The sequence below is a fragment of the Kogia breviceps genome, chromosome 4 (genome assembly GCF_026419965.1).
Source record: "Kogia breviceps isolate mKogBre1 chromosome 4, mKogBre1 haplotype 1, whole genome shotgun sequence".
NCBI lineage: Eukaryota > Metazoa > Chordata > Mammalia > Artiodactyla > Physeteridae > Kogia > Kogia breviceps.
Window position 1 is genome coordinate 161,590,718 of NC_081313.1, and position 12,916 is coordinate 161,603,633.

At 34.3% G+C, this 12,916-nt stretch overlaps 1 protein-coding gene across 1 annotated transcript in view; it reads left to right on the forward strand.

Annotated features, from left to right (window-relative positions):
• TENM2 (teneurin transmembrane protein 2) overlaps positions 1 to 12,916 on the forward strand; it is a 3,844,234-nt gene that overhangs the window by 1,153,676 nt on the left and 2,677,642 nt on the right. The window contains exon 6 of the mRNA XM_067032280.1: positions 5,262 to 5,321. The gene's annotated coding sequence lies outside the window, so the exon portion shown is untranslated. The remainder of the gene's footprint in view (positions 1 to 5,261; positions 5,322 to 12,916) is intronic.

A 12,916-nucleotide genomic window follows, 5' to 3' on the forward strand; every position in this document is an offset into this window, starting at 1 on the left:
ACTTTCATCACTTTGAATATATTGTGCCACTCCCTTCTGGCCTGTGAAGCTTCTGCTGGAAAGTCAGCTGATAGTCTTATGGGTGTTCCTTTGTATATAACTAGTTACTTTTGTTGATTTTTAGATTTTCTCTTAATCTTTAATCTTTGCCGTTTTAATTATAATGTACTTCGGTATGAACCTTTTTAAGATCCTGTTGTTTGGAACTCTCTGTGCTTCCTGGACCTGGATTCTTATTTCCTTCCCTAGGTTAGGGAAGTTTTTGGCTATTCTTTCTTCAGATAAGTTTTCTGCCCCTTTCTTTCTCTCTTCTTCTTCTGAGACCCCTATAGTGTGAATGTTATTACACTTGATGTTGTATCAGAGGTCTCTTAAACTATCCTAATTTAATTTTTTTCTTTTTTCTGTTCAGCTTGGGTTATTCCACTACTCTATATCCCAGTTTACTGATCCATTCCTCTGCATCATCTAATCTACTCTTGATTCCATCTAGTGTGTTTTTTATTTCAGTTACTTTACTGTTTAGCTGTGGTTGGTTATTTACATATTTTCTAACTCTGTTGAAATTCTCACTGTGTTCTTTCATTTTTCTCCTAAGTTTCATGGACATCTTTATCATTACCTTGAAATCTTTATCAGGTTAGATTGCTTATCTCCATGTTGCTTAGTTATTTTCTGAAGTTTTGTCTTGTTTCTTTATTTGGAGCATATTTCTTTGTCTAATTTTGCACATTTTCTGTGTTTTTTTCTATGTGTTATATAGGTTGGTTAAGTAGTCTGATCTTGGAGAAATAGCCTTACATGGAGACATCCTATGGCATTCAGCAGCATGCTCCCCTCTGGTCACCAGAGCTATGTGCTATAGGCATGCCACCTGTGTGGGCCACATATACCCTTCTATTGTGGCAGGCCCTACTACGGTGGGTACACTGGAAGGCAGGGCTGGCCTTGTGGCCCAGTTAGCTGCTAGGCCATGTCTCATGGCTGTGGGCCTGCTGGAGAGCAAGGTTGGCTTCCTGTGTGGATGGCTATGTGATTTGGGGGTGCACAGGGCTGGTGTCAGCCTGCTGGTAGGTGGCGCTTCATGACTGCATGGCTGCCTCTGTGGCCTGGGGCTACTTGGAGTTGGTGCAAGCTTGCTTGAGGGCAGGCCCATTACTTCATACAGCTAGATGTACAGCCTCGGTGAGCTTGGGGCAGATGGGCAGGGCCAGGTTCCTGTAGCTAATAGCTAGAGGGAGATTCCAAAAAGACACTTGCCAGTACTGGTGTTATTGCAATACAACAAGCTCCCCAAAATGCCTGCTGCCAGCATCTCCATCCCTAGGAAAAGTCTCAGTTAGTTCCTGCCCCTTTGAGAGGTTCTCCAAGATCAGCAAGTGGTTCCAACCCAGGCTGCTTTCAAACTCCTACCTCTGTTCTAGGACTCAGAGCATGTAAGATTTCGCATGTGCCCTTTAAGAGTGGGGATTCTGTTTCCTATAGCCCTCTGGCTCTCCTGAACATAAGCCCTGCTGGTTTTCAAAGCCAGACATTTTGGGGGCTCATTTTCCCTGTGCAGAACCCCAGACTGGGACACCCAATGTGGACCTGTGACCCCCTTTTTCCTTCAGGAGGGACTTGATGATTGTGATATTTCTCCCATTTGTGCATTGCTGACCTAGAGGTGTGTGTCCTGACTGTTCCACATCTCCATCCCTCCTACCTGTCTTGTTGTGGTTCCTTCTTTATGTCTTAAGTTGTGGAAAATCTTTTCTGCTAGTCTTCAGATTCTTCTCATAGTTGCTCTCTAAGTAGTTATAATTTTGGTGTGTCCATGGGAAGAGATGAGTTGAGGGTCTCCCTACTCTGCCATCTTGGCAAACTCTGATGTTCATAATTTTGATATGTCTGGTATGGTCATTTTCTGTCTAAAGAAGTCCTTTTAACATTTTCAAGTTTAGTGGCAATAGCTCCTTTAACGTTTACTTTTTTTGGAAATTCTTTTTCTCTCCTTCTCCTTGAATGATAGCCTTGATGTGTGGAGTGTTCTTGGTTGTGTTTTTCTTTCAGTACTTTGAATGTGTTGTGCCACTCCCTTTGGGCCTACAAAGTTTCTGCTGAAAAGGCAGCTGATAGTCTTATGGGGGCTCCCCTATACCTAACTAGTTGTTTCACTGTCGCTGCTTTTAAAATTCTCTCTTTATCTTTAAACTTTGACATTTTAATTGTAATGTGTCTTAGTGTGGATCTACTTGAGTTCATCTTGTTTGGGATTCTCTGTGGTCCTGGACTTGAATGTCTGTATCCTTTGCCAGGTTAGGAAATTTTTCAGCTATTATTTCTTCAAATAGTTTTTCTGTCCTGTTCTCTCTCTCTTCTCCTCTGGGACTCCTGTAGTGTGAATGTTAGTATGCCTTATGTTGTCCCAGAAGTCCCCTAAACCATCCTTAGTTTTTGTTTCTTTTTTTCTTTTTGCTGTTCTGATCGTGTGATTCCACTAGCCAGTCTTCCAGAACACCAATTCTTTCTTCTAGTCTTGTGTTGGTTTCCCCTAGTGTATTTTTCATTTCTGTTTTTGTATTCTTCATCTCTGATTGATTCTTTTTTATATTCCTTATATAATTGTTGAAATTTTCACTCTGCTCCTCCATTCTTCTGAGTTCAGTATATATCTTTATGAACATTATTTTGATCTCGTTATCTGCAAGGTTGTTTATTTCCATTTTGTTTAGTTCTTTTTCTGACATTTTGTCTTCTTTTTTTTTTTTTTTTTTTTTTGGAACATATTTCTTTGTCTCCTCATTTTGTCTATCCCCATGTGCTTGTTTCTATTATTATGTAGATCAGCTATGCCTCCTGGTCTTGAAGGAGTGATTTTGTGTGGAATGTGACCTATTGGGCTCACTAGCATGGCCCCCCTTGTCACCAGAGTCAGATGCTCTAGGAGTGTCCTCTGTGTGGGCTCTGTGTACCCTCCTGTTGTGGTTGGGCCATGCTTGCTCCAGATGTACTAGTGTGTGGGGCTGACCCCTATTGCAGGAGCCACTTTAGGGGTATGCCAGTGCTGGCCAAGGTTGTTCACAGTGTCTGGAAGTGTGGGGAGTCACTTTGGAAGGGTTCTGGTACTATCTGAGGGCACACACCAGAACTGGCAGGGTGGGAAGCTGTTTTGGATGAGCTCCATTCCTGGCTGAGGGGCTATTTTTGAGATGCACTGACTCTGTTGGGTCTGCAGCTAACTCTAGTCAGGATGAGTGGTGCTATTAGCTATTAGGTTGGGTGGAGAGAGTCAGAAATGGTGCTCACCACCAGGGGAATGGCTAGGTAGGAGGTGAACCACAAAAAACAAACAAGCAAACAAAACAAAACAAAAAAACTGTTGCCCACCAGTTCCTCTGTACCCAGAGAAATTTCCAACAGATCCCTACCCCTCAACTACATGCTCTAAAATTAGTCAGTAAGTTTCCTTCATATATGACCCAGGTGCTTTTCAGACTGCTGCCTTTGTGCTAGGACTCAAGAGTGAGGGCATTTTTGTGCATGTCCTTAAGAGCAGAGACTCAGTCTATAGCAATCTGGCTCTCTAAGACGTAAGCCCTCCTAGTTTTCAAAGCCAGAGGTTACAGGTGCTCATCTTCTTGGTTCAGGTTCCCCAGACTGGGGAGCCCATTCTGGGGTTTGGAACCTTGGTCCTAAGGAGAAGACTCTGAGGCTATGATATTCCTCCTACCTATGAGTCACAGAGCTGAGGCTGTGGGTAACTGCCAGACTACATCTATACCCTTCCTACCCATCTCAGTGTGGCTTTTCCTTTTTATGTTTACTTGTGGAATATCTTTTCTGCTAGTCTTCAGGTTGTTCTCAGAAATTGTTTCTCTATATGTAGTTATAATTGTAGTGTGTCTGTAGGAGGAGACAAGACCAGGATCTTTCTTACTCCACCATCTTGCCCTGCCCTCTGTCATAGTCAGCTTCTGAAGTTCACTTTCCCTAAGTCACAATTGGAATAAAACATTTCTCCAAGAAGACTTGGTTCCTCTTACTTATGTGTGGTATGTGGAAAGCAAGATCTGGGCACTAGGTTTACTCATTGATACTGAATTGTCATTGCTCTGGGCTTTCTCAGTTAATAGGAGAAGAAATGAAATCTATTGCCACCTCTATGCTTATCTTTATCTATGTATAGATCATTTGATGAGAAAAAAGTTTTTAATTTTGATAAGATTGAATTTAAGGTTTTGTTTTCTCTGTCCTGTCTAAAAAATTTTATTACTCTCAAGTCATGCTGATATTCTCCAGTATATTCTTCCAATAGATTTATAATTTTAGCTCTTCTGTTTAAGTCTATAAATCCATCTCTAATTAATTCATTTTGTATATGGAGTGAAGTGGAGGTTGAGGTTTATTTTTTTACAGATGCAGTTGTTCTAGAACAATTTCTTATAAAGATTTTTTTTATCGTTATTCTCCTCCATTGGATTGCTTTGGCATTTTTGTCAAAAAATCATATGATAGGGAGGTTCTGTTTTTGAACTCTTCATTTTATGTCATTGATATATTTGTCAAAATTTATTCCAGTTTCACGTTGTCTTAATTACTGTAGCATTATAAGAAGTCTTGAAATCAAGTACTGTAAATCCTCAAACTTTGTTATTTTAAAGATTACTTTGGATAGTTTAGTTTCTTTGCATTTGCATATAGATTTTAGAGTAAGACTGTTGATTTCTAAAATAAAAATAAAATAAAATAAAGCCTGAGGGATTTTAGTTAGAGTTGCATCAAATCTATACATCATTTTGGGGATATGTGACATCGTAACAGTATTGAGTTATCCATGAAAGAGCTATATGTATTTATTTAAATCTTCTTTAACAACTCTCAGGAATGCTTTGTAGTTTCCATTGTAGAGATCTTGCATGCCTTTCATGAAATTTCTTTCTTATTCTTTTATTTATTTATTGGCTTTTGTGACTAGCACCTTTTTAAAATTTAATTTTCCAAATTTTTGCTACTTGTATATAAAAATACATTTCATCTTGTACACTAAACTTGTATCCTGCAATCTTGCTAAATTTAGGTGGTAGCTAGTTTTCCTAGTTATTATGTAGATCACTTAAGATTCTTAAACAGTGCAGTCTTAGACAAATAATGACATCTTTATTTCTTCCTTTCCAAACCGATGCCTTTTTTTTTCTTTATCTTGTTCTAATTCATTGTCTGTCACTTCCAACAATGATGAATCAAAATAATTAAGGTGGGTATTCTGTTTCTAATTTTAGGAGAAAACTGTATGACATTATAAGGACTCTGGTGTCTACTTTTATGAGACGTATTACAGGGTAAGTTTTTTTCATGCCTTTTTTGTCAGGATTTGGTATTTGGATAATACTGGCTCATGAATGAAATGTCTTGCACAGTGTAAGGTTGGTGTCATTTCTTCTTTAAATATTTGAAAGAATTCACCAGTTAAACCAAAAGGACCTGAAATTTTTCTTTTGTGGTTTTTTTGTTAGTTGTACTTTTGGAGGAATTTTTACCTAATATTTGTTGTCAAATTTATTGGTATAAAATCCCTTATTACTTCCTAATGAAGTAAGGATTTGTAATAATAATATTCTTTTCATTCCTGACATTGATAATCTGTGTATTTTTTTTCTTAATCAATATGGAGATTTATCAATTTTGTTGATTTTTTTTCAAATAAATTTTCACTTTTTATTTTCATATTTCTTTTCTGTTGAATATTTCATTGATCTAGTGTTATTTTTCTCCTATTGTGAATTTACTTTGCTGTTTCCTTTCTAGCCTATTAGGATAGAATCTTAGGTGGTTGATTCTAGATCTTTCATTTCTAATAAAAGTATGTAAAGCTATATATTTTCCCTGTCACCACCTTAAATTATCCCCCAATTTTTTATATGTTGCATGTTCTTATTCTTCAGTTGAAAATGTTTTCCAATTTTCCTTGAGAGTGACTTCATAGCTTTTATATTTAGGAATTTGTTGCTTTATTTCTAAATATTTGGACTTTTTCTAAATATCTTATTGTTTTTTATTTCTAATTTTGTTCTGTTTTGAACCTTAGGATATACTCCCCTTGCATTTATTTTTTAACAGTCTTGTTAAAGTATAATTGATATTCAATAATGTATACATGTTGAAAGTATACAGTTTGATATGTCTTTGACATAGGTATATACCTGTGAAACCGTTGATAAAATTAAGATATTTGTTTCCTTCAAAAATTTTCTCATTCCCCTTTGTAATATATTCTACCTATCCTTCTGTGTTCTCAGCCCCTAACCTCAGCCCATCCATAATCCAAGGTAAACATTGACCTAGTTTCTGTCACTGTAGACCAATTTACATTTTGAAAAAAGTTATATAAAGACTATACAGTATATACTTTAAAAAATCTTCTTTGGTGAAATATCTGCTTTACACATATTTCATTGGTCTTTTTCTAATTATTGAATTTTACAAGTTTCTTATATATTATGGATAAAAGTCCTTTATCAGCTATATGATACAAATATTTTCTCCTAGACTTTGGCTCTTAACAGTATCTTTCAAAAAACATAATTTGTGTGTTCCTAATTTTAGTAAAGTCCAATTAATCGATTCTTGTTTTATGGATTGTGCTTGGGTATTACATTTGGGTTATATTTGCCTAATCCAAATTCACAAGCTTTTTCTCCTATTTATATTATATTAATCACAATGTTATAGAAGTTTTGTAGTTTTAGGTTTTCCATGCTCAGTTCCACTGTTTAATTTTGAGTCAATTTCTGTATGTGGTGTGGAGAATGGATCAAAGTTTATACATTTGCACATGGATATCAATTTTCCTAGACAATTTGTTGAAAAGACTATATTTTCTATCTTGATGGGACTAAAGGTATATTAGATGCAGATGTAGATACAGATATAGATGTGCACATAGATATATATATATAGACAGATGGAAGGTAGATCCATGTACCAAAGAGATATAGGAAAGCAATGTATCAACAAGGTAAATATTTTTTGGTTGTGGGATTATGGTTGAATTTTCTTTCCTTTATATTTTCTTCTGTTTTAGAAATGTTTTCTAGTGAATGCAGACAATGTTTATAATCAGAAAGAAAAGATAAACATTCATTGTCAAGAATGTGTTTTTTATTTCCCCAAGTGGTGGCTCAAATACAATTATATTTGCATTTAGTTCAGGCTTCATTAAAATTAGTTCAGTTTATGCCACAATTTGGGTCTTTTTATTTTCTTCCAGTTTTATTGAGATATAATTGGCATACAGCACTGTATGTCTTTTTGTCATTATTTTTTCTGATATATCCTTTCAAAAGTATTTGTGTTATCACACTTTTTTCCTGACTATGTTAACTTTGCTCTATTTATTTGACATTTTAAAAAAAGAACAAGCTTTTTAAACTTATTTATTCTTTATTATTTCTGTTTTATCTTTATTGTTTCCTTTCCTCTGTTTTTTTCCTGTTTACTTTGCCCTTCTTTCCAACTTTTTGAGATGAAAAATTAATTTTTTAGCATTAAACATTTTGCATAACATGTATTGATAGTTTAAGGATCTGAATTTTCTTATGATTTCTGCTTCACTTATTGAATATATCCTACAGATTCTGATACAGTTTTATTTTAATTATCATTAGTTTTAATAAATATTTAATTTTGTTCTGCACTTCTTATGGATGAGGTATTTAGCAGAGCATTTGATAATTTCCAGGTAGAATGTTTTTTATAAAAATTTTAATTCCCTTCTAGTTTTACTACATTGTCATCAGAGAATCTTATTCATATTATTCCAATGTTATGGGACTTATTATGATTTTTAGAGTTACATAATGTTTGGTTAGCTTTTAAAAAATTACTCATGTATCCTTGAAAAGAAGTTGTATTATCTATTATTGCTGTGCCCAAATCTCTCCCTATATGATTATCTTCTTACCTCTCTTTCTCAATATATCCATACATACCCATAATATCTATGCTGTCTAGTTTTTCTGTATGTTCTCAATTAAATTTGTCCTATTGATTAATCAATTTAAAGAATGAATCTAACTCTGTCCTGACATGATATTCATATATTCTGCTTGTTATACTTTTATTGGTTTATTGCACACTTATTGAGCACTCACTATGTTCTCAGTACTGTGCCAGCATCTATGAACATAATTATTAAAAAGACCATAATTTTCCCTTCTTTTATGGGACTTTTCTGGGACATGAGTTACGTAATTCTATGGCATTTGCATCTTCACAGAGATGGTGACTTCTTTTTCTTATAAAAATCTGTCAGAATATGGATCTTAAACAAAAGTCTTCCGACTAGAAACTATTGCAATCTCCATGAAATATGACCACAGAAAAATGGAAAACATTCTCCATTCTAACCAAACCTCAAAACTTGTCCCACAGAAAACATATGAGCAGTTTTGAAAAATGTTAATTATTAAACAGTTTGATAACATTTTATAAGCTGAAAATGGTTTTTGGACAATCTTTTGGAAAAACAGTAGGCTTTAAAAAATTCTGATTTCTTTGATATAATTTATCTCTCCTATTTATTTGTTGTATTCTGATTTTATGAATGTTATACATCTGCCATTGAAAGCAGAGACTTTATCCCAAAACGCTGTAATGAGAGATGCTTAAACATGAAACATAATTGGGCATGTCACTGTCATTTAATCATTGGATTAAATTCCAGGTCATAGTTCATTTTTGAAATTCCTTTGATGACATCATGATGTTCTTGTTATATTAGAGCATCATAACATCTAATTAAATTAAAGAAAAACATGTAGAACGTTTCCTTCACTTTTAAATATCAGCAACACAAGATGACCTACTAGTTTTCCAGAAAATTTGATGGGTTTTCATAATTAAAGCCCACAAGGAAATATAGATGTTGAACACAATGACTCTGTTTTGTTAATTGATAATAAATTTCCATTTCAAAAACGAGTTTTGCCTTATGATGTGGCCCATAATGTTAGAACATCTCACAGTTGTCATCAAAGAGGGGAGAAAGTCAGATATCATTGATAAAAATGACTTTGGAATTTACGTTAAGAAAAAATTTAAAACAATTTTTGAAGAGATGCGTGCGTGTGTGTGTGTGTGTGTGTGTGTGATGCTAAATATTTCTACTTGGAATATATAGAAATACAATACTAACAATACTAGAAGTGGTCAGTCCATAGATTTGTCATTGGAGCCTCTTTAATCTGGATAAGAGCAGCCATGTAGCATGCCCAGATAATGTGAGTCTCTAATGATAATTTCTGACTTTATAATTGTTCTATGAATTTCCGTTTGGTGACAACCTTTGTGAGATAATTACACATCATCAATTTTCTAATGAACTATGAGACACTTAATGCCTGGACATGAGGCAAAATAGCTAAGAAACATGTGTCACAGACAGTTTTGCAGGAACTAACATACAAAAATGTAGGCTTCATTAACAGTGTTCAGAAAGACAGATGATTCTCCATCCTGCCTAACCCAGTGGTTAATTTATTGACTGACTTTAACAGCGACGTCCCTTTGGAGGGTTTTTAATAGTTTCTAAGTTGCTTGCTGAGGTTTAATAGACATTTGCCTCACTGAGCTCAATAAATACAGAGTGCAGTTTGAAATCTTACAACCTAAAATATAAGCAACTGACTGAATGAGGTTAGAAAGGATTTATATTTCTTCCAAATATACTTCTGAGCTGAAGTTCCAGTGAAAATGATTTCCAAAATATCTACCTAATTTTTGAAAACTTTCTCCTATTTTATGTTAAGACCTTTGGTACTATAAAACAGAGAGAAAAATATATCAGGGATAGAAAAAAAAATGACTAAGCAATTCCTTGCAGTTTGCTCCAAAACAGATTTTGGAAAGCTGTGTGGGAATTCTAGACAGGTTGTAACCATTCAGGTTAAGTCAAAGTAAGTGGTAAATAATTCATTTCCCAGTTTCCAATTACTTGGAACCAGAGGCATCCTATTATATAAGGACACTGTATCATTTATGCAATGCTATAGTTTACCTACTTGGTCATTTAAAAAGTGGTTTTGCCTACAATATTTTTTAAATAACATGCAAAATAATAATAGTTAATATGTATCAAATACTTGCTCTGCTAGACACACTGTGGTGTTTACATGATTATAAACTCACTGATACCTTAGAAGAATCCTACAGGGCAGTTTAGGTACATTTTCCAAGATCATACAGCTAATAAATTTCAAAATTTAGAGTTGAAACTACATAGTTTATCTTCAGAACCAGAACTCTAAAACATCAAATTACTCTGTGGAAATATCTCCTTTTCAGGAAAAAAGGGTTTTTTTGTTTGATTTGTTTGATATGGTTTTTACTAAATGCAATCAATTTTGCTTAGTTATCAGGCAACTTTAAATAATAAACTGGATTTGCTAGTTATAAGTGAACTTGAAGAACTATAAACCTAAGATCTAATTTTTTCATTGACTTATAAGTTTAATATGTTGTGTTTTAAAAAATCTTTATTTCCAATCATATTTATTGTTCATTTTTACTGCTGCAATATATAAAATCAAGACTTTAGCAAATTAAAACAATAATAACTTTACATAATAAATATCTCTAATATTTTATATTCTCTATTTTTATTATTAATTTCCATAAATTAAATTGACATAGCCATTTGTATATCATTTCACCTCAGGATTTCATGATAAAAATCTGAAAAACATCATTGTCAGGTTTTACTTTACCATTATGGAGAAATAGACTGTGAGTTATAATTTTAAAATAACCAAAAATATTTTATGTCAATGAAATGATTAATTTTGAGGTGATTGGCCTACTGCCTTCTGAAAATAGGAAAAGAAGATGTGATTACCCTCATACTGTTATGTTACAATGATATTCTTTAGACTGAAAATTATAAATCATGTCTGTTTTTAAAGCAACATCTATCTAATATGAGAATCAGATAATAAAGATTATCATTTTGATATTTGGTTATAACTGCCCTTTGAAATTTGTACACACTGTTTTCAAGCTTAAGGCTTCAGAGAAAGGCTGTGGTTTGGTCTATATCCTAGAACTTCAGGTTATTAATACAGTGACTATATAACCTATCACTTTCTAGGAAAATACTTTGGAAATCTTTTTGGTGCTATTGTTCCCAATTATATTGGATACTTTTTGGATATTTTCTTGGAAATTTCTTTATAGTGTAGTGGAGTAATTAAGACCACACACAGCAACTGGAGATTTTGGAGCCCATTTCTTCAGAGGTTTCTCTAAAATGCTATGTGTCTTTTGGTCAAGCTACCTAATCTAATAGAACTGTTGTGAAGAGTCAGTGACTTAATTCATGTAAACCAGTTGTCCCAGTTCCTGGCACATGCTGGACACTCAGTAATTGTTATGTATCAGGATGAGATTACGAAGTGTTGCCTCTTCTTTTCCTCATTCCTTTGCTCTGCTTACCAAGCATTCCCTAGTCTCCAAAAGTTTAAGAAAAGCTGTCTCCTCCTCAAGCCTATTTAAGTAATATTTCTTACAAATAACAAATAGTATCACATATTTATGATGTATGTAACTTAAAGATAGAAGATTATCCCTTCCTCTCAAACTAAATGTGAAATGTGCCTTGCCAGTACTCTGAGCTTTTCTCTGAGAATATGTCTAAAAAGTATCACAATTGGTGGTTATGTTCAGATTCTCAGATCCTGGAAGTATAGACAGGGTCTTTTTCCTCTTTATTTCTCTAGGGAATCTAGCACATGTTAAAATAGGATGTGGAGAGAACACAGGTGTTTAATCCTTCTCATTTTTTATTAAATATTTTCATGTATATTGCCTTTTGTATTCTTTATATCAACCCTAAAGCAATTCCTATAGCAACCCTATCATCATCCCCCCTTTGCTATAGCAATTCCTATAGCAACCCTATTATCATCCCCCCTTTGCAGGAGTGACTGAATAAAGAAGAAAGAGAGTTTCAGAGGGATGAGGTAACATACAAGTCACACAACTGAAAACAGTAACAGGGTATTTTCTCTACATCACGACATTTAAAACAATATATGGCACATAGAAGTTACTCATAAAATGCTTAAAATGCTTTTATTAAACTAAACTGAACAATCTAATGAAAGAGAGTACTTATGCTGTTAGATATACCTAGACAAATATATATCTAGGTTTACAAAAATTCTGTATTACTACTATATGTGAACATACAGTAATAATATACTGAGTGCTTATACAAAGATTTACAAAGTTCTAAAAAACCAGTGAAGAAACAACAATCAGGTTACCAATACAGTCCATAAAATTAGCCTTTCAACCTGAAGTAAATCTCAGTTTTCAGAGCCAACAATTTGTGGCAACATTAACAAAATTGTCCCTGGGCAGTACTTGCAGGGTGCTTGAAGTTTGCTATGCTATGAAACCATGTATTTCTGAGTTCTTATCCTCAGATCCTTTCCTTCTGTGCCATGTGGTGATATCACTAGGCAGACTCTCCACACTATACAGTCCTTGCATAATTTGTCACTTTCTTCTAAATGCTAATATGCATACACCCACTGCTGACACAAATCCTCTATATATCTTTCTCATTATCTATCTCGAATTGTCTATTCGCACTCCCGTGCTTAATGTCCACACCATGTTTTGTGATATGCTATAACAAAGAAGATGCATGGGACAATGTCTCTTGCTGTCTAATAGAGAATTTTCTTTGTTCTCCCTCATACTTAACTCTGTGGATTAAAGTATCATACATAATAACAACCATCACAAATATATACTGTTGCAAATTGTTTGAGTTCATTTCTTTCGAACAAAACTGTAGGATTTCATCTCAACCTTGGCCTCCAAGGATAAGTCTCTTGAAAGTTATAGCTGCAGCGTGCACTAGTGACCACAT